The sequence below is a fragment of the Tachyglossus aculeatus genome, chromosome X1 (assembly GCF_015852505.1).
Source record: "Tachyglossus aculeatus isolate mTacAcu1 chromosome X1, mTacAcu1.pri, whole genome shotgun sequence".
In the NCBI taxonomy this organism is placed as follows: Eukaryota; Metazoa; Chordata; class Mammalia; order Monotremata; family Tachyglossidae; genus Tachyglossus; species Tachyglossus aculeatus.
In genome coordinates, this window is record NC_052101.1 from 67,604,274 (window position 1) to 67,627,892 (window position 23,619).

The 23,619-nt window shown below is 39.1% G+C and overlaps 1 long non-coding RNA gene and 1 other non-coding gene across 2 annotated transcripts in view; one reads left to right on the plus strand and one right to left on the minus strand.

Moving 5' to 3' along the window:
- The window catches only part of LOC119950060, a 289,948-nt gene that overhangs the window by 159,094 nt on the left and 107,235 nt on the right, over positions 1–23,619 (minus strand). The gene's annotated exons all lie outside the window — the stretch shown is intronic.
- On the plus strand, positions 6,867–7,006 carry LOC119920433. The gene has a single exon (XR_005448179.1). It is a non-coding gene; the product is annotated as a small nucleolar RNA SNORA7 (small nucleolar RNA).

Sequence of the window (23,619 nt, forward strand, 5' to 3'; positions counted from 1 at the left end):
CTCTCATCTACTCTCAACTGGAGGAAATCTAACAGGATGTGTGTAGCCTAGTGGAAAGAGTCTGAGCCTGGGAGTCAGAGGGTTCTAATCCCAGCTCTGCCACTTACCCACTATATGATCTTAATTTAATTTCTCTGTGACTCAGTTCCCTCATCTGCAAAATGGGGATTCAATACCTGTCCTCCCTCCTACTTAGACTGTGAGCCCTATGTGGGACCTGATTATCCTGTATCTGCACCAGCACGTAGTACAGTGCTTGACATGTAGTAAGCACTAAATAAATACTGCAATTGTTATTATCATTAATAATAATAATAATAATAATAATAATAATAATAATGACATGGCAAAAGCACTTCATCAATATCCTTAACACCTCTTTCCACCTGTGAGGATGAGGCACTACTAGCATGTGAAAAACATAGCCTTTTCCCTGCCTTTGAAATGAATTATGCCTCCAATTAAAACCAAGAAGTATGATAAAAAAAAACCTTGGCTATAATGTTATACTTGCTGAAATGTGGAAGCAAGGAAGGGATAGGCAACTAAGAAACTTGCATAGGCTATTTGTCAACATATGAAACACTGAGGAATTCTACTAGGATTTTGAAGATGCAACTATCATCCCATCTTCAGTTAGAAAGCAAGGCAGTTGACTGTGGTAAATATTGAGAAAACTCACTGCTCTCCAATATTGACAAGATTCTAGAACAGGACCCCCTAAATGGGTTAAAAAAGAATATTTCATTGACCCTAAACTTCCAGAATCACATGTATCTTCATATCACAGAGGGGTGAAGTGAACAACTATTAGGTGCATCTCCCTCACAGATGTGCAGGGAACAACATCAACAGCTATATAATGGATAAATTCTCACCCTCCTGATCATGTCATCCCATTAGTCATTTTAAGACTCAAGCACATAGCTGCTTTTTAATTTATGTAACTGCTTAGTTTTGTTTTTCATCATTTGTATCTAAACTCTTCATTTTTTTTTTATTACGTGGTTCTATGTAAGGGCGGGGCCAACAGGTCCTTTGTTCTATATACATATAGATATGCCCACACATATAGTTTTGTATGTGTGTGTGTGTGTGTGTGTGTGAGACAGAGATCTATTTACACATTTCAGTTCATACTTCACTCTGCTCTCCAGATCACTAAAAAAAAACCATTGAGACCATTTCCCCACTCCCCAAAAACCTCCAGTGGCTGCCTATACACCCCCACATCAAACAGAAAATCCTTACCATTGGCTTTAAAGCATTTAATCTCCTTGTCCCCTTCCTATCTTACTGTGCTGATTTCCTACAACAACCCAGCCCCCACACTTTACTCTTTTAATGCCAACCTATTCATTTTACCTCAATCTCATCTGTCTCGCTGCCAACCTCTTGCCTGGAACTCCCTCCCCGTTCATATCTGACGGGTCATCCAAGACTTATTAAAATCACATCTTCTTCACGAGGTTCTTCCCTGACTAAGCCCTCATTTCTCCTCCTCCCTCTCCCTTCTGCATCACCCTTCTACTTAATTTTATACCCTTTATTCACCTCACCCTCAGCCCCGCAGCAGGTGTGTACATATCCATAGCTTATCTTAATGTCTTCTCCCCTTCTAAATTTTAAGCTCCTTGTAAGCTCCTAGATCTGGTATATTGTACTCTCAAGTGCTGAGTACAATGATCTGTACACAGTAAGCACCTAATACAACTGATATATTGATAAGATAGATATTGATAAGAATATTTTCTATTTTAGCTATAAGTATATATTTAGATCCTTTTTTTCCTTTCCTCCTGTTAAAGTTTCCATTGCCCTTTCCTTTTACTCTAAATCTCTCAACATTTTTGTTGGTCTATCTACCTGTTCCTTCCTCTCTCTGTCCACATGACTTTGTATTTATTCAGTTTTCTTTCTGTCATTCAACTCCTAAAGCTCTTATTCTGCTAGTCCTTTTTGTCATCATTTGGTATCATTCTTCATTTCCCCTTCTAATTCCTCCAGCTTTTGCTGTTTCTTTCTCTTCCCGTGTTGCTGTTGTGTTAGCCATTTTTTCTTTTGTTGTTTTAATTCTTTTTGCATCTCTACCTATTTATCAATCCTGTCTATGTCTCACTCTCCTTTTTGGCCCTCTTTTTTGGTCCTTCAGCCCAAATAGAGTCCTCAGAGGTGGTGACCCTTCTGATTTTTTATATATATGGGTGGGTGTGTGTGTGTGTGTGTGTGTGTGTGTGTGTGTGTGTGTGTGTAGGTAGATGCGGACATACATATGTGTACCAATATAAAACTGTCTCATAGAGACCCTTTGTTCTTGAATTAGCAATCGAAAAAGCAGACCCCAGATGTTTTTACTTTTTTGTCACTAATTCAAGGACAAAGGATCTGTGGAATGGTTACAGACTGTACTGCCTTAATAAGTCATTCTATCTAGTTAGTAAATTAGAACACAATGGACTTTAACAGTTTTTGAACTATTTCTTTTTTGGGAAATTAAAATTGGAATTTTTTCATCTTGATAAAGGGAGAACCCCATCTTTTTTCACTGGAAGCTAGGATGTGATACACATGGAGAAATCAGCATATCCTTCTATTGTGGGAATAATTGCTACTAAAATGGATGGAAATTAAAATTAATAGTATCATTGCATTTTAAAAAAGGGTTGCTAGCCTCACTTTACTCCCAAATAATCACTTAATTTTTACCAGTTTTTCATTCCTACTGATTTTATGCCTCAAAAGTATGGCCCCAGCAAGCTCTTATGAGAAACCTGACCCTACATGATCTTAGTACACCTAATCCCTTTTCTTCGGTACTTGGCCAAATTCTTTATATCACCTAGGAAGGAAAGGGCAATTACACATAATTCAAGGGTCTTTGTAAATATCCCCAAAGGATAATATTAATAAAAATAATGAATTACACAGACTCTGATTACCAGGAACCTGAACTATATTTGGCCCCATTTGTCCAGAGATAAAAGGGCAGTGAGCTAGCTTACTGTACTATCAATTTCATTTAGAATTAATTAGATGAAGAAACAGAAGATTAATTGTAAGGTCATCACAGATGATAATTTGGTTTATGGCTTTTGGCACTAGAACAAAGGACATTTTATTGTGGTTCTTTGTTTTTCAGAAGAAAGAGGATGGAAATATTTAGGTAATGTTCTGAGGGCTCTGGAATTGTTCATACATTAGTGATAGGCCAATTAATATCCTAACTGTTCAAAGAGGCAAATGCTTTTTTAATTTATAAATCATTTTTAAGGTAAGTCACTGCCATCTATTAATGTGTCTCTTACGAATAAGAGCACTCATTGTTTTGTGGGGGGTTTTTTGTCCCTGTGAGTGTAATGCTATCTGTTCTAAATTTTCTGAACAGATCACATACCTCTGTGATTGTGTATTTCTCCCTACAGCTTTGCCAAATACATACAGCACAGTACCTGCAATTTGACCTCTAGCAAAGACCACCCTCTTGTTCTAGTTTAAACTTGAAAGCAAAGGTGCTTTCAAGAACTGTATTCCTGTCATTCTGGGATACAAGGTCTGCCCCCTGCTTTTTCAAGGACTTTTCTCTAGCTTGGTTTACCACTTCAGTAACTGCAACTATGTCACATGTGAGTGTCATGAGGCTTAACTCATATTTGTAAAGCATTTGGGGACTTTCAGATAAAAGAGTCTTTCAGCAGTTATTTTAAGATTCCTTTAAAACCAAGAGGCTACTCGAAGATAGACAGCAATGGAAAAGGGGAGGGAGCAGAGGGTAAAACACCCAGAGAGGAAGGGAGATGTCTAGAGCAGAAGAAGATATTAGAGAGAGAGAGAGAGAGAGAGAGAGAGAGAGAGTTGGAAATGACTAGAGCAGCAGAAGAGTATGGGTATATTGGAGACTCTGAAGAGGATTTTTTTCTCAGGTGATCAAAATTGGGACCTTTTAACAATAATAACCCCAAACTAGAATCAGAATCAACAATCCTGTATTTAGGACCATCAGAGAAAGATATGAGATTAAAAGCTCCACCCAACAGACCCCAGTTGAGGCTTTTATAAAATTAATAATAATGTGTGCAGAGCACTGTACTAAGCACTTGGGAGAGTACATTATAACAGATTTGGCAGAAAAATGGCATCTGAGGCTTGATCTTGCATCTCTCGCCATCAGTCCCTTGCTCACCACCTCTCTCCTGCCTGGAACTCCACCTTCATATCCAATAGACCACCACTCTCCCTACCTTCAAATCCTACAAAAATCATATCTTCTCTAGGAAACTGCCCCTGAAATCTCTTATCTTCCTCCCATTTGCATCACCTATGTACTTGTCTTCACCCTTAAGCATTTAGATAGTCATTCAATCATATTTATTGAGTGCTTACTGTGTGCAGAGCACTGTACTAAGTGCTTGGGAAGTAAAAGTCAGCAACATATAGAGATGGTCCCTACCCAACAACAGGCTCACAGTCTAGAAGGCTATTCATCCTACTCACACCTCCACAGTATTTTTTTACATATCTTTTTACTTGGTTGCTTCCCCTACCTAGAATTTAATTTAGTCCATCTCCCCTGCTAGATTGTAAGCTCCTTGAGGGCAGTTACTGTGTCTACTTTATTGCGTGCTTCCAAGCATTTAATACAGTGTTCTACATACAGTAAGAGTTCAATAAATACCTTTACTGCCAAATTTTTTGTTTGCAATACATTTTATTGTCAACAAAAGAATCCAGGCTCCGCCACGTGTCAGCTGTGTGACCTTGGGCAAGCCACTTAACTTCTCTGTGCCTCAGTTACCTCATCTGTAAAATGGGGATTAAGACTGTGAGCCCCAGGTGGGACAACCTGATCACACTGTATCCCCCCCCCAGTGCTTAGAACAGTGCTCTGCACATAGTAAGCGCTTAACAAATACCACCATTATTATACCAGCACTTAGAGCAGTGCTTTGCACATAGTAAGTGCTTAATAAATGCCATCATCATCATCATTACCTTGGAAACACCATTACTTGTAATTGATGAGTAGTATGGAAAAAACGGAGGGGAGAAACATGTAAGGGAGAGTTTTAACATTTTTAAAAATCATATTTGACATCTCACAGATGTTGCATCACAGTATTGTGGAAACATTGCCATAGTATTACAAAACGTTTGTTCATGTTCCCTTAACTTTTTATATATTCCAACGGCATTGTTTCATCGCATAAAAATGAGTAACCGGTGCTGCAGAAGCAGATATTTCATTAGCACACTGCTTTAAACTGTATTTCCTTTGAAAGTTAAACAAAGTTTCTCATTTTCACTGAACTGAACGCTGACTAGTTATTTGATGAAGTAATCTAATTGGAAGCTCAGTGGACTGGGAGCTGATCACCTATGTCAGTTATCTCCTGAGGACTGGGATTGTGTCTTCTAACTCTAACTCTACCCTCCTCACTCTTAGATTGTGAATCCTTTGTGTGACAAGGACTGTGTCTGAGCTGATCATCTGAATCTCCCCCAGAATTTAGAGCAGTATATTAGCATATAGGAAGTATGTAAAAATTTCTAGAACAAATAACTATTATTATCACAATCATTTAGTACAATGCTTCACACACAGGTGCTCAGTAAATAGGTTCTAGTCCTTTCTCTGACACCAACTATGGGTGAGTTTTGAAGAAAATATATATATTGGCATTTTGGAAGCAAAGGGGTTATATAAAGGCATTATAATTTCAGCTATTTGGATGTTTACTATTAGCATAAGGATAGAACGAATATGTGGACAAATGTAGTCTTTAGGGACTCTCAAATTTGTGCAGGAAACATAAGTCAAAATATACAAGTATGTGGAAAATAAAGCATGTCGTTTTTGGTCAGAGTTACTCCCACATTGGGAATGATGTGAATTCCACATGTCTAATTTTATGCTTGTGTGTTATTTGGTCATTAAAAAATAGTCCCTTTGGCCACCCTATTTGAAATCTCCATAATTTCATTTGTGTCCCAGTTCTCCCTGTATATCCTCACACATCTGCATCCTTCTGGCATTGAAATAACATATGACTTTGTGAAATCATGGCTTGAGGATAGCAAAAAGGGGCCCCAAGGATACAAAAGCCCAGGCATGCAAGCTGGAATTGAAAAAGGAGCAGATTGGAGCTAAATACTGTGGAGAAAAAAAACTCAAACTTTGGAATGTGTTGAATGAACATGAATTGAGAATATGAATTATTCAAGGAGAATCATTAGACATTTAATTATCATGTCTCACATGAGAATTTTTCGTAAATCAAAGTGAATTAGTAATTATCCTTTCAGTCACACTGCAGCAAGTTTTAATAGATCACATGCACTGGGTGCTTTTCAGCATGACCGAAGTTAGTTTTTGTTGTAGGTTAGTGACTAGTTTGTGTCATATTGGAAGCTGGTGATGGACAAATCTGACTTAATGCCACAAAACAGGTGATGTGGCCTTAGGCCAAGTATTGAGGGGGAACTTTCTTATTCAAATTTGATTATTTGTAATTTGAAAGACATTCCAATTGAAAGATAAATGCTTAGAATTATACTGCCTCACAATTTAATTCATACCAATTTCTTAAAACAAAATTTCCTATGCACATTCAAGTTTCAGCTTTTATGTACTGTAGGTACTACAAGAATATGTAAAATGTTCTGCTTTGTTGATTTCTAAATACATTTTTTTCTACAGTTAGATGCTGACAGAACTTGAATATGTTCACTAATAAACCCCACAAAATTATGACAAATCAGCTTATGTTTGGTGCTTTAATGTTTTTTTAATAAAATGGTCCATCAAGGGATGAGCCTTAATCTTGTATTTCTTACAAGTTAAAAATATATCTATCTGCAAAGATGAACTACCCTTCTCAGGGTCACACCTGGAGAGTTTCTAGTTCTCTACCAGTTTTGGCTATGGGAGGGAGAGTCAAGCAGAGGCCTACCCATTCCATTCCCCTAGCTTGAGCATTGGCTAGCGAGTGGAAGGCAATCTGCTACAAGTCAAAACTCACCCATGCTGGGCAGCAGCTGCATGGGAGAGAGTCGAGGGTGGAGACTAAAGTTCAGTGTGAAAGGTGGCAATGGTAAACCACTTCCATATTTTTACCAAGAAAACTATGGATACACTACCAGAACGATTGCAGATGGAGAATGGGGCATTCTGGGAGAGATGTGTCCATGGTGTCACAATGGGTCGGAATGATGAACTCACACGCATGTATCCACGTTAGCTAATCACACCAATATCTAAAGGTATAGCTAAGGCTCGAAAATGACCATCATTGTTGTCTACTAAACATTCTAGATTGCATACAAGGTCCGAGAGTGACACGTGGTTAACTCTCCTGTGTTTTGCTCTGGTAATGCTTCGAGACACTTTCTGGACAGTAGTAGAGAAAAAGGATAATTGACTCTCTATACCTTGACACTGCCACTTGCCATGTCTTCCACTCTCCCTCCCCACCCATGGACTGTGGGACTGCCTGGTCTCATCTATCCTTACAAGATAAGGAAAGCTCATCTGCCTCCTCAGAGCTTTCCTTGGCTTCTTCATTTTTGGCCACTATTTTGCCAGTGAATTTTAGTCACTGTCACTGCCACTTTTTCGGCTAGGGATGGTAGGGACTCAATAATTCCTGGTTGACCTTTCCACTCTGGGGTACAAGGACTGGTCCTGCTGGTCCTGCTTCAGGGCATTTGGTTGGACTAGAGCATGATCCAGTCTTTTGCTCTCCTACTCATTCAGTACCGCCTACCTCCCCCAGTGCTGCCCCAGTCCAAAAACCCTAATCCCAAAGATATCCAACACCACTTTCAAGGATGACAAGAAGGGATCCAAGAGATATACCAAGACTCATGCAAAATTCCTGCCTCTAAATTTGTCATATTAGACTTTGTCCCTGTTGACTTGGACCTAAATCTTTCATTGTTGGATGCCAGCAGTAGTGTTCAGGGTGGCCACTTATGGCCCATACCAGATCAGGAGACACATGTGGTGTCATATGTGTTAAGCCAGGCATGCAGCTAAACATGATTATGACATGGCTGCCACTTTGCAGAACTATGCCAATTTCACACAATTCTAGAACATTTCTCCATGAGTATCTTTGAACCCCACATATAGTCCAGAGCCTGTGTGTTCCCTTCCTAGGTCACTGTGAAATCGGGTTCATCATCTGAGCTGCAAAATGACATCAGGTCGCACAGAAGAGGGAGGCCTGGTGCGGAAAATTAAAATATATATGTATAAAATCAGTGTTATTTATTGAGGACTTACTGTGGATGTTCTGTGTAAAACTGGATGACTGGTCACCTTAGTAGTCTAATCCACCTCTTTCTCCTTCCCCAGAGTCCTTGGGTAGGACTGGGTCTACAGGTACCCAGGAGGTCCTTAAAGTGAAATACTGCTGTGTTCTCACCTTCCCTCTTTTCTTAGTGGTGACTTCACAGATGGGTAGTTCCCTTGACTTTGAGGGAATAAACTGCTCAGCAGCTTCTTGTACCATACTCAGTTGCTTTTTTCACTTTTCTCTTTATTCCTTATTTTGACCAGAAGCTCCCATATTGTCTCTTACTAGTCTATTTAACATGTGAAATTCTAATCTATGTTTAAAGCATTTCACAAGAATATTTAAAGCAATTCATATTTCACAAGAGTGCTAAAATTGATGGCATATGCAGAATGAAAGAGATGCCACATAACCCAGGGGAACTCAATTTTATTCCAAAGTAATAGAAATTCCATAAAACTCAAGATGTAAAAGCACTACCCCCTTCCCCACCCCACAGCACTTGTGTATATTTGTACATATTTATTATTCTATTCGTTTTTAATGATGTGTATATATCTATAATTGTATTTATCTACTTTAATGCTATTGATGCCTGTCTACTTGTTTTGTTTTGTTGTCTGTCTCCCCCTTCTAGACTGTGAGCCCATTGTTGGGTAGGGATTGTCTCTATCTGTTGCCAAATTGTACTTTCCAAGCGCTTAGTACAGTGCTCTGCACACAGTAAGCACTCAATAAATACGATTGACTGAATGAATAAATGAAAATTTGGTTGAGTTCATTTTAAATTTTATTTTGTTTAAATTTTTAAAATTATTTAAAGGGTATCTTTGACACTTCAGAATGTCTTCTTGGGTCTGCAGTAGATAAGAAAAACAAGGCAAGATGTTTTTCTTTGTTCTTCTTTTAAAACAAGACTTGAATGTTCTCACTAAATCCTTCCTTGTGGTACATCCTAGACTTCACATAGTCACTACATTGTCTCCCATTTTGCTTGTTGGCTTCAATCTACATCAGCCTGCCCTATGCTGAAAGGGCTCCCTGACTTTCAATATCCTTGACTCCAGTGGTAAATGTAACTTCTTTTCAGAGCATAAAGCAGCAATACTGACTCCTATAATTTATTTCAGAGGTAGGAGGTGAATAGTGGGAAGCAACATGGCCTAATGGAAAGAGCACAGGCTTGGGAGTCAGAGGACCTGGGTTCTAATCCTGGCTCTGCCACTTGTCTGCTTTATGACTTTAGGCCAATCTCTTAACTTCTATGTGCCTAAATTACCTCATCTGTAAAATGGGGATTAAGACTGTGAGCCCCATCATCATCATCATCATCATCATCAATCGTATTTATTGAGCGCTTACTATGTGCAGAGCACTGTACTAAGCGCTTGGGAAGTACAAATCGGCAACACATAGAGACAGTCCCTACCCAACAGTGGGCTCACAGTCTAAAAGGGGGAGACAGAGAACAAAACCAAACATACTAACAAAATAAAATAAATAGAATAGATATGTACAAGTAAAATAGAGTAATAAATATATACAAACATATATACAGGTGCTGTGGGGAAGGGAAGGAGGAAAGATGGGGGGATGGTCCCATGTGGGACATGGATGGTGTCCAACCTGATTTTCTTGTATCTACCCCAGTGCTTAGTAAAGTGCTTGGCACATAGTAAGCGATTAGCAAATACCCAAAAAAAAAGTGAACTTTCCTATGCTGACACCTAGCAAGGAACCTTCCTCTTATAAGAAGTGACAAATAAGAAATTAGCTTGGCATCAGCTTCATATAATTTTTGAGGCCTTGGTAGATATGTGTAAAATGAATGCAATTTACCCAAATCTGTATTTCAAATAAAAACCTTGGCATTATTTGATGAATATGTTCTTTACACCACTGATTTCCATGTCTAATTAAAGTAATTTTGGTAGTAAGTATAGTAGGTTTTAGACTGTAAGCTAATGTGTCTACCAACTCTCTTACATTATTATATTGTACTCTCCCAAGCACAGGCCAGTCCTGATTTCACTCCCTCTCTGCAGTCCAGCATTTTCTCCTGCCTTGAAGATATCTCTACTTGTGTGTCCACCCATCACAAAAAACTTAATATGTCTAAAAGAGATCTTCTTATCTTCCCACCCAAACGCTGTCCTCCCCCTGACTTTCCCATCACTATAGACGGCACCACCATCCTTCCTGTCTCACAAGCCCATAACCTTGGCATTATCCTTGACTCCTCTCTTATTGAATCCACATATTCAATCCATCACCAAATCGGGTGAGTTCCACTCTCACAACATCGCTAAAATCTACTCTTTCCTCTTCATCCAAACTGCTACCATGGTAATCCAATCACTTATCCTATCCCACCTTGATTACTCTATCAGCCTCCTTGCTGACCTCTCAGCATCCTGTCTCTCCTCACTCCAATCCATACTTCACTCTGCTGCCCAGATCATTTTTCTATAAAAACATTCAGGCCATGTTTCCCTTCTCCTCAAGAACTTCCAGTGGTTGCCCATCCACCTCTGCATCAAACAGAAACTCCTCAATCACCTTGCCTACTCCTACCTCACCTCACTACTCTCCTACTACAACCCAGCCCACTGACAATGCTCCTCTAATGCTAACCTTCCCGTTGTACCTTCAACTCATCTATCTCACCACCAACCTCTCACCCATATCCTGTCTCTGGCCTGGAACACCCTTCTTCCTCATATCTGACAGACAATTACTCTCCCCATCCTTCAAAGCCTTATTTTGGGCACATCCCCTCCAGTAGGCCTTCACTAGGCCCTCTTTTCCTCTTCTCCCACTCCCTTCTGCATTGCCCCAACTTGCTCGCTTTACTCATCCCCATTCCCAGCACCACAGCACTTACGCACATATCTGTAATTTATTTATTTATATTAATGTCTGTCTCCCTCTGTGTCCCCCTCTAATAATATCTATATTAATGATGGTACTTATTAAGTGCTTACTATGTGCCAAGCACTGTTCTAAGCATTGGGGTAGATACAAAGGTAATCAGGATGTCCCACATGGGGCTCACAGTCTTAATCCCCATTTTACAGATGAGGTAACTGAGGCACAGAGAAATTAAGTGACTTGCCTGAAGTCACACAGCTGACAAATGGCGGAGCCAGGATTAGAACCCATGTCCTCTGACTCCCAAGCCCATGCTCTTTCCACTAAGCCATGCTGCTTCTCTAGACTGTAAACTCATTGTGGGCAGAGAATTTGTCCATGTATTGCTTATATTGTACTCTTCCAAGTGCTAAATACAGTACTCTGCACACAGTAAATGCTCAGTAAATATGATTGATTGGCAGGTGAAAACCACAAAGAAGTTGCAGAAAAAGAAAGGTCTTGATTTCTTCACTGATCTAGCCACCTTATTCATATGCCTTTCTCATGTGCAGATGTGTGGATTCTACATCCACACATTTCATTCTCTATCCTTCCTGCTCTCTAATGCCAATTAAGGGGTATCAAAACAAAGGTAGTTGTGCAGATTCATTACCTGTGTGACATAACTCCCCTTCACAGCTTCTTTGTGTCTACACAGGAGGCTGTGTCTACCTTCTCTTTAGATGACTTTAAAAATGAGATCAATGGGAAATGACTGGGATGGTTTAAGTATTTATTTAGGGGGGTGAACCCCCAGTGACCTCTCAGGATCTCTTGTAGTCTGTGGAGTATCCAATTCAATTCCATTTTTGAAACTGAAAACATAAAGTGCTTTGTGAAAAAAAAAGTGGCAGGGCTTTATTTTCTGCCCAAATGAAGTGCATATGCTTTTAATTAATATCTTGCTAGACTGACCTTTCTTTAAAGGAGTATCATGTCCCCTCTTGTATATTTCCATGAAACGTTCACTTTATAAAACTAAGGAACTAAAGACTCAACTATAAGGGAATTACACTGAATTCAAATAAGATTAAGGTTTTAACTCAAAAGCAGGGACCATCAGAAGCCTAACCAAGACTAGACAATTGTTCAGCAAACTAATCCAGACATAGTGCACACAAAGGGATTCACACTATTGGAGAGGAGGGAAAAAAGCCTTTTGAGAAATGAGGGCTGGATGGATTAAATTGGAGGATAATTCCTCCTATCTTGGCTGAAGCCCCATCTTTCACCTCTTTGAATTTGAATGCATGCTTTGTACATTTTGCTGATTGTGGCTTGGAAATGTTCCACGTGGCTCAGTGAATCCCCCAAGATCTTAAGATTTAAAGGTACATTGCTACCTAAACAAATCTTAGGTTTGTGAAGTGGCGTTGGAAGCCCTTCATTAAAAGGGGAAAATACGGATGTTTATCATTTTGAAATCTGCACTCATTACAAGACAGCTTGCTTGTACAGTATTTTACCATATGGTGTTTTCATCAGTTTATACGACATGAAATGTCAGTGTTGCTACCCAGAATGCATCTTGCTCTGCTGCCCCCAGAGAGAGTCAGGTGACCTCTCAGGTGAACAATTCTACTTAACACTCACAAAGAAAGCTACACAGCTGGTTTAGGAGAAACCTCTCAAACATTTTGGAATGGTTTATCATTACCCAGGGGGTGTTAATAGGTATGATTTACACTTGCTGATGAAAAATTCCCTTGTGCTGTGTAGGCATAGGAGTGGCTTCTGAGATATTCTTAATATAAATCCTGCCTGAATAGTATAGGGTCAGTTTGGGTTTGGATTTTTTTCTCCTTTACACATCCCCCCATCATCCCAAAAGATAGAGGATCCATGACTTTGGACTTCTAGAAGCATTTGGTCAAGAAGTTGACTTTCATCAGAAAACATTAGAATGCCAATATCTTTGCAGCAAAGTGACTCAAGAGGCTATTCTGAGAACTCTGAAGCACTGCTATTACAGGTAATATTCAATTACATTGATTCAATAGCTTATGCTGCTGTAAATCCTTAACTGGCTAGTATGTACATGAATTCAGTAATTCTAACCCTATATTTGGGGAGCTATTTATTATAACCCCTGCCTGGCATTATTGCCAATTGCTTATGAAGAGTGAAGAGGTTATATTGCAGTACCTCCCCCACATTTCCTCAGTGTAATCGTGTTGTGTAGTTGTGTTGGAACTGTCCCACTTTGAAATGATGAGTGAGTTCATTAAAGTTCACAGGGAACACTAGAAAAGAATGTGGGATACTCCAATTCTACTGTCAGTATTTTTCCTCCTTGCACAGTGCTACATAGCACTGTGAAGGCAAAGGTCCATGCCAGATAAAATATTATTTTTGAGCATTTTTCTTAAGTACTTTAGGATGTAGAAGGTTGTATGTAGTCTAAACCCATTAATTCTAAGAGTACAGCAACAAATTTATTTCCTATCACATATAAAAAAGGAAATAATAATGAAGTATCTATTACTTTGTATTAACATTTCAAATGGTTGCCAAATATAAAGGAGAGACTATTTAAATGAGAATTAATAATGTGTAGGGAATTCCCATTTATTGCTCAAATTTCATATTCAAAAACTGGAAAATTGTGGGAAGGTGGAACACTGAAAGAAAAGAGGGAAGGATTAGTGTAAACCTCATTTTTGCCTTTAATTCTCTGACCTTGGAATTCATTATCATCTGAGAACCCCAATTTAGCTATAGCATGGAGGGGAAAACCCCCACCTGATTCCAAAGAGATGGCTCAACAACTGTTTGAACAATATCCACAAAATGCTTTTAACTTGCTCATAGAAAACCTAAATGTAAAGCTAGTAGCAGTAGTGAGCTTGTTACGGGCTAAGAATGTGGCCACCAACTCTGTTCTATTGTACTCCCTTGAATGCTTAGTACAGTGTTCTGTGCACAGTAAGGGCACAATAAATACAATTGATTGGTAGTATTTCTATCAGAATTGTAGCTATGAGGACCACACTCTCAGGATAGAAAAATATATAGTAAAACACTTCTTGGTGGATGCTAATTGTCTAATTTAAAGGCTTTACTCAGAACTATCTGTTTCTAATTAAATCTAGCTCATCTCTAATGGTATTATCAAGGAGCAAATTTTGATAATTATCTTAAAGCTCTTTATATTATTTTGAATAGTGGACTGCCATATCTTTGGAGCATTTCCTCTCTCTGATAAGTGGGTGATTGATGCAAACTATGAAAGTTTTTAGTAGATTAATTAAGAAAATGGAGATCAGGAACCTGCTCAAAGTCCAGCTGAGGCTTTGAGGTAGTGCCTAGTTTTATGAAAGCTTTACGAAAGTTTTATGAAGATTGAATGAATGAATGAATTGTTCTAGTGTAACCCTAGCCTAACTGTTAGGTACCTTCTCTGAATCTTAATTTGGGTGTCCTCCAGGCAGAGATCTTACTGGCTAAGCAACAAGTTCATCAATATAGTCTTGTAATTAGCCTATTGATCCATACCTATTTATGCTGAAGTGGAAAACTATATCTCAGCCAAGAAATAAGCAAGGCCAACTTTTGACAGTGTAGCAGGAGGAGGAAAGCAAAGTGGATCTGTAGTCACTGGTGGCTGTCTCCTCCAAGAGGCCTTCCCAGACTAAGCCCCATTTTTCCTCATCTCCCACTCCCTTCTGCATTGCCCTAACTTCTTGCTCCCATTACTATCGCCCCCTCCTAGCCAAAAGCATTTATATATATATGTTATTTTATTTATCCCTTTTCTCTTCCCCCTCTCAGACCCAGAGCACTTATGTACATATCTGTAATTTAATTTATTTGTATGATGTCTGTCTCCCCTACCCTAGACTGTCAGCTCACTGTGGACAGAGAATACCATTGTTTATTGTTTTGTACTTTCCTAAGTGCTTAGTACAGTGTTCTGCACATAGTGTTAAATGCAAATGAATGAATGAAAGAATAAATTTTTTTTTTCAGTTTGCCTTATTTTGTCACTAATGACACATTGACACAGTATTGCCTAATGGAAAGAGCACGGGCCTGGGACTCAGAGGACCTAGGATCTAATCCCAGCTCTGCCATTTTTCTGCTGTGTGACCTTAGGCAAGTCACTTTACTTCTTTGTGCCTCAGTTCCCTCATCTGCAAATTGGGATTCAATACCTGTTCTCACTCCTACTTAGACTGTGAGCCCCATATGGGATGTGATTATCTTGAATCTACTCAGCACTTAGTAGAGTGCTTGACACATAATAAGCACTTAAAATTATTTACAGTATTTGGAAAAATACTTGCTATTTAAGCAGAGATTTTTCCCCTTCTACTGAACTGTACATGTGTAAAGTCTCATTCAAGAGCAAAATTTCAAATGAAGTTGTTGGAAAGTATATAGGCGGTAAAACCATAATGCAGATGGGGCTATAAATGGAATTTATGCTTGATAAATTGGTCCCCAGAATTTATAAAATATCTATGGAGAAGAGCAAAAATGTGTCGTGTAGATCCACCTACATAACCTCTTGGTTATAGATGGATGCAGCATGTTCAAGGAAGAATGATAGTCAATCAATCATATTTATTGAGTGCTTACTCTGTGCAGAGCACTGTACTGTGCTCTTTTCACATAAAGAATAGAAAAAGCAGAATGATATGTGGTTGACTTGAATTCATGGAGAAATATATGAGGATGAGTAAGGTAATAGAATGAGAATCAGAATTGCCTGGTGGAAAGAGCACAGACCTGACAATGATAATAATATTAATAATTTTGGCATTTAAGTGCTTACTATGTATGCACTGGGCTAGATACATTACAATCAGGTCAGCCACAGTCCCTTTGACGCATGGGGCTCACAGTCTAAGGGAGAGGAAGAACATTTTATGGATGAGGAAAGTACAGAGAAGTTAAGTGACTTGCCCAAGGTCACACAGCAGGCAAGTGGCAGAGCTGGGATTAGAAACCAGGTCTCCTCACTCCATCCTGTGCTCTTTTCACAGAGGAAGAGAACAGAGAAGATCAAAATGATGTGGGGTTGGTTTGCATTCATGGAGAAATTTATGAGGATGAATAAGGTGAAAGAATGAGAAGCAGCATGGCCTAGTGGCAAGAGAAAAGGCCTAGGAGTCAGAGGTCATGGGTTCTATTCCCAGCTCTGCCAAATGCTTGCTGTGAGACCTTGGGCAAGTCACTTAACTTCTTTGTGCCTCAGTTTTCTCAACTGTAGAATGGGGATTAAAACCTATTCCCTCCTACCTAGACTGTGTGCCCTATGTGGGACAAAGACGGTCTCTACCTTGATTAACTTGTATATACCCCAGCACTTAGACCAGTAATTGATGCATAATAAATGCTTAACAAATATAATAATAATAATAATAATAATGGTATTTGTTAAGGACTTACTATGTGCAAAGCACTGTTCTAAGTGCTGGGGGGGATATAAGGTAATCAGGTTGTCCCACGTGGGGCTCACAGTCTCAATCCCCATTTTACAGATGAGGTAACTGAGGCACAGAGAAATTAAGTGACTTGCCCAAAGTCACACATCTGATAAGTGGCAGAGCTGGGATTAGAACCCATGACCTCTGACTCCCAAGCCCAGGCTCTTTCCACTGAGTCATGCTGCTTCTCTAGTAATCTTCTCTAATACTCTAAATCTGTGCTTAAATAACGTAAGTAGTTTTCCAAATATTTTAAATGATTTTAAGCACTTATTATGTGTCAAGCAAGTGCTGAGGTAGATACAATGTAAGCACGTCCCACAAGGAACTCACAGTCTAAGTAGGAGCGAGAACAGGTACTGAATCCCCATATGAGGGAACTGAGGCACAAAGAAGTAAAGTGACTTGCCTAAGGTCGCACAGCAAAAAAGTGGCAGAGCTGGGATTAGATCCTAGGTCCTCTGACTCCCAGGCCCATGCTCTTTCCATTAGGCAACACTGTGTCAATGTGTCATTAGTGACAAAATATTAGACTCTAATACTTCTCTAATAGTAATCATAATAATAAGAAGAACAAATACCTGGCTATGTTTCTGTAATCATCTGTCTTGCCTTCATTATTAGATTGAAAGCTGCGTACCCTTTACTATAGACCTCCAAGTGCTATATCCTCTTGAATGTTCAGTAAGTACTTACTGATTGCCTTGGAAAGTGCAAGTATTGCCCTGCCTAAAGGCATGAAGCTGACCTTGATTACACATCACCCTTTTAGACTGTGAGCCCACTGTTGGGTAGGGACTGTCTCTATATGTTGCCAACTTGTACTTCCCAAGCGCTTAGTACAGTGCTCTGCACACAGTAAGCGCTCAATAAATAAGATTGATGATGATGATCACCCTACAGCCTCTAAAGCAAGGCAGTCAGATATTTTCCAATTTTCTCTTCTAATTAAGTGAGGTGAATTTTTTTCTATGGTAGAAACCTCAATATTACAAGTATGGCCTGTAGTGAGAACTTTATTATAGGAAGAAGCAATAACGACATTTTGTAATACCTGACCATTTGATAATTTTTGGACTCAAAGAAGAACTGCCAGAAATCAGTAGATTGTAAACTCCTAAAGACAAGGGCCATGTCTACTGACTCTACTGTACTTCCCCAAGCGCCTAGTACAGCATTCTGCACACATCAGGCATTCAATAAATAATATTGATTGACTGAGTAGCTACTGTATTAAATACATAGCAAGGTGTTTGTAAGATTGAGCTGCCAATGGAATTTACTTACACCAAGTGATAGCCACTTGCCCTCTAGAAATATCCAAACTTCACGAAACCATATACGTAGGGTTTTACACATGAGATAAGCATCTAGGGAGGCAAGGGTTTTGGCAAAAGGGTACAAAAGTCATTATTTGAATGGATTTGAACCATGAGGAATTCTGGACTAATTTGCCTCCTGCTTTGAGCTAATCCTTGTGCTTTTTGAGCTGTTATCCTCTACCTAATCCCAGGATCCTTTAAAAATAACTTTAATTAAATGATTCAGTTACATGTGTAGAGCACTCAGATATTTTTAGAATTAAATGTTATTTTTCCTGTGGTTTATGTTAAATTCAAATGCCTTGCAATTAGGGAAAACTGAAGTACTTCAACACTTCACAATTACCCTCCTCACTGTCCATTTTGTATTGGACCCAATTTCCTCATATGGAATTTTAGATCTAGCTGCTTTGGGGTGAATTTACAGACTGGACATTCACACTGAAGCAGCAAAGAACCACAAAAAAACCCAAACAACCAAAAATCCTCAGAAAATCCAGCACACAAACCTTTTCTGGGCATTATTTAATAATAGAGAGATTTTAGGTTGTTTCAATCATTAAGAGCTCACTATGAGAGTTTAGTTTGGTGAGATTCACAGCAGAATAAGATAAAACCATTTGCTATTTAATTCAAGTTTAATAATGGTAGTTGACAGGGTAATTACTAAAGGAAAGTAAACTTTCTCAGTACACACAGGCATCGGTTTACTAGTACTAAAAAAAGAAAAAGGGGTCCTGAATTAATATAAGCATCTGTGTTTGCTTTGGTGCATCCTGTATTTGTGGAAGATACTATTAGGAGATGTTGCCCAGGGTACTTTGACCTATGTACTTAATAGTGTAAAACTTAATAGTGTAAAAACAAGAGAACAGCTTGTCTCTAACTCTGACCAGGTCACTTAAGGCATGTGGAGGAAATATGTTCAGATAAAGGCTACAAAATTGTTAACACTTTTAATTATGTTTAGATTACACAGCATTATGGAACTGGCTGAGTTTGCATTATTGAAAACCTTATCAGCTACCATTCAAAGAATTGCCTGTCCAATAAAGCTCTTGGTAGAATAAAGGTTGTTCATTTCTCCATTCATGATGTTTGTTCATCCATGCAGTCTTAGGAATTTTCTTTTAAAGAATCAAGCTGGCCTTAATCCTGACAAACAATAGTGGTTTTTTGTTGTTGTTGATTGTTTTATTTTCTTGGCAGTTCTTTATCACATATGAGTTAAAGAAGCAGGGAAATTATTTTCTAGCCATATTTTCTTTGGTGTTTTGTGCCTGCTTCAAATGAAATGTAAGGGACATTTGTACACCAAATGGAAAGATATGCTCCTTGTTTTGATAAAATATCCCTGATTTAATTCATTAGTTAAACTATGTAGGAAAAACACATTGAAATTGCAATGCGGTTTTTTTGCTGCATAATTGTGTTTGAGTTAATACAGTGATTGCTTGTGCTGGAGAGAAAAAACTGCCAGAAATTTTTGAGCTTAATGTTAAATTTAGCATATTAAAGGAAAGGAATTTGCATCACCTAGTGGGTAAATGCTGATATTCTAGTAGAATTCAAAGGGAGAAGCATACAACTGAGTCTGCCAAATTTAGGTGATATTGATAGTCCTCCCAGAGGTAGCAGTTAACATTATAGAATGCCAGGTTTAAGGAGACAGTGGTGGGTGATGAAAAAATGAATGCACTCAGACCTTGCCAATTGATTCAGTTCAACAGGATACCTTGGTATTCAAAGAGTGAGAGTTCTGGGTATGGTACTCAGATTAAGGAGTAAGAAAGTAACCCATGCAGCAAAAACAAGTTTTATTTCATTAGCAAAATCATTATAAGCATTATTTTACGCTCCCAAGTGTTTAATAGATTGCTCTGCATATAGTAAGTGTTCAGTAAATGATTGATTGATAATCATCATGCACCACTGCCAAAGCCCCCAGTGAGAAACTACATGGTAATCCAAATCAAAGAAATAAATGGGAGGTGGAAAGGACTGGCAAGAGGAGAAAAAAAATCTGGTTAATAGTTTTCTTTGCTCTCCACCATCTCATTGCCCTCAATTTTTTTGTTAAGAAAAGGAAAAAAATCAACCGCATAACATTTTTGTCAATTTGCCTCTTTGTCTTCCCCATTAGAATGAAAGTTCATTGAAAGGAAGGTTTATGTTCCTGCATACCCCCCCGCCAAACCTCCAATACAGTTTTCTCTGCACACTGTAGACAATAAGTAATGTTGATTATGGTACTGCATGGCACCTGGGTAATCAAATTATTTAAGCCATTATGTTCACTGGCTAGTTGTCTCCTGAGTGGCATCCTCGATGATAGTAAGGTTTTGAATGCAACAGCAGGACAAAAATAAAAACCTTTCCCCAAGATTAGTTGGAAGCTATTTAAAACTATACCTCATGCTTTGTTTCTGAACATTCGAGCAAGTGAACAGTGGTCTGATTTTTCCAAACTCCTAACCATGCTGAACTCACACTTTCAGAGTTGTCTTCCTCTAGCTTATCTGAAGACAGAATCTATCCAGGTTTTGTTTTTCCCCACCTTCTCCCTTTTATCATTCTAAGCTGGCTTCTAGTAGTTTCCAAAGCACCTGTTTCAGTAAGAGCTCCGCTGGCAACTTTAGGGGTTACTGACCCCCCTCCACCCCATGTTCCTTTCCTCAAGAGTTGGGTCATCTTTATTTAGCACATAGTGTGTATCGGCAGTTGTCATTAGATAACAGGGCACGTGATGGCACCGATGTTTCAGCGCTATCGCTCACCAGGGGCCTCTCTTTCAAAACAGTTTCTGTCTAGAATGCCAACCTGATGCCATTCTCTAACACACAATGTATTTCTTTGGAAGATCTGAGCTAATGGACATTTATACGAGCAGAGACTCATTGATTGAGCCGGAATGAGCCAAAAATTGTCTGGTTGAGCCTTCTTTCATTCATTCATTCAATCATATTTATTGAGTGCTTACTGTGTGCAGAGCACTGTACTAAGCACTTGGGAAGTACAAGTTGGCAACATATAGAGACAGTCCCTAGCCTAGCTTGCTGATTGTCCACCCAGTTTTTAAAGTTCTAAGTTGATTCTCCCTGCTAACCTCCCATGTGCTTGCCTTTGTTTGTGTCATTCTTCTTCTAGACTGTGAGCCCACTGTTGGGTAGGGACCGTCTCTATATGTTGCCAACTTGTACTTCCCAAGCGCTTAGTACAGTGCTCTGCACACAGTAAGCACTCAATAAATACAATTGATTGACTGATTGATTTTCTCCATCCTGTGGCAAGCCCTGAGAGGGTTTTTCTGTTCAGCTATTTGGCCAGCTTTTAAAACAGAACATATACATTCAGAAAATCATCTGGTCCACAAAATGTGCTTTACCAACCCTAGGATTATAGCCAAATCCATAAAGATGTCAGCTATGAATAATTTGAATGAAATAACTCTGACCTGATAGATGCACCTAAAGTGGCATTGGGTTTGAAGTGCATTTTGCTATTTGTTATTTTGTTAAACTACCCAGGAGAAGGCATTCCCATTGCCAAAATAACACAATCTAACTTTTGCGATGTTGCTAGAGTGGGAGAACATTTGCCCATAGTTTCCAAACCTAGCATTTTCTGCAGGATCATCTCTTCTTTCTTAATCCCATTCAATTGCATTTTTCTAGCAATGCTACTCCAAAAAAGAAGCCACAGTCTGACCCACAATAATATTGTGCAATGCAGTATCATATAATTTTGTAGTACTGTTGATTGGGAATTACACTGGTGAATCGAGAACATGAAATTATTTCAGTGAAAACTTCAAGCAGATATGGAAACCACTCAGTTCACAGGACTTCAAAGATACCATCACAATCACCATCTTCAAGAAGGAAGGGGAAGGGAACTTCCTTCAAGAAGGAAGTTGACCGTAAAACTAAGCAGACTTTTTTTGGATAGACTACTGAAGAATATAACCAGGCACACCCTGAATGTGGCTTCAGACTAAAGCACAGTAGATATGATCTTTGTAGCAGAACAGATACAGGAAGAAATTCAGGGAGCAGCAGGAAGATATCTACTCTCTTTTCAAAGACTTTATGAAAGGATTTGGGTTCAAATCCAGACTCCGCCACTTGTCAGCTGGGTGACTTTGGGCAAGTCACTTCACTTCTCTGTGCCTCAGTTGTCTCATCTGTAAAATGGGGATTAAGACTGTGAGGCCCCACGTGGGACAACCTGATCACTTTGTAACCTCCCCAGCGCTTAGAACAGTGCTTGGCACATAGTAAGTGCTTAACAAACACCATCATTATAGGCCTTCCCAGACTGAGCCCTGTCCATTCCCCCCGCCTTACCCCCCTTCCCCTCCCCACAGCACCTGTATATATGTTTGTATGTATTTATTACTCTATTTATTTATTTTATTTGTACATATTTATTCTATTTTTTGTTAATATGTTTTGTTTTGTTCTCTGTCTCCCCCTTCTAGACTGTGAGCCCACTGTTGGGTAGGGACCGTCTCTATATGTTGCCAACTTGTACTTCCCAAGCGCTTAGTACAGTGCTCTGCACACAGTAAGTGCTCAATAAATACGATTGAATGAATATCAAGAGATAAGGGCTCTGGCACCTAATAAGTACATTTGGCTGCCCTAAGATGTTCACAAAGACATTTAGGTTACTTCAAGACAGTAGGATCCCTCAAGTTTAAATGTGACCTTTCCTCATCACCATCAGAGAAAAGCAGGACTATGGGGTAAAACTTGCCTGTTCAACATAAGCTAAGCAGCCATGCTTGAAAATGCAACAGAAAACCTTGAAGCTTGTTAGAATCCATTTTTGATCCAGTGGGAAATTCTTTCAAGTTGCTGGATGAGAAGGATAATCGAAAACTTTTGACATGGTTATCTAGAAACTGCTGAATATTTATGACTATGCTCTTGAAGCCTAGTCACAAAAAATACAGATTATTATGAATCACTTTTCAGTCAGAACTACACTGTGAACTGACAATAAGCCTGAAGAAAATCAAAGTTACGTGCCAGCCTGTACAGGGGAAACTAAAAAGCAACCAAGATTTTCCTTGGCAACACAATCTAATCCTGTCACCTAATTCAGCTAAATAGACTGTACAATGGTCAATGGTGCACAGATAGATAAGCCCAAAACTGAATCGAGAATACCAGCATGGCTTTTGGGATATTCACAGTTTGGTGACAAGGGGACATCAAATTTCATACAAGCTTCAAGGTCTATCGAGCTATAGGGATGTCCAGGCTATCTGGCTAGGAGATCTTGAAAACAGAGACAGGCTCTGTTTTGGACAGATGCATCAGTACAGCAAGGAATGATTTCCATATGAATGCAGTGTCAATCACCACTGATCTTTCCAACCACCTGCATGGATAGAATCTCACCATCAGTAACATCATTTTCAAGAACAAAGGCCAACAGACTCCCAGAATATGCTCACAAAGAGCTCTTCTATGCCTGGTGGACAAGATTATTCCAAATAAATTAAATAAATGGACTCCTCAGAAATTCTCCCTTAGTTTCAGCATCTTCCCCAAACATTTCACCTGTGTGATGTACAGGTACTGTAGTAAGTTCTTTTCATTTGTTTCCCTTTTTGCCTTTGGTTCTGCCTATTATCTGGAGGAATTGCCT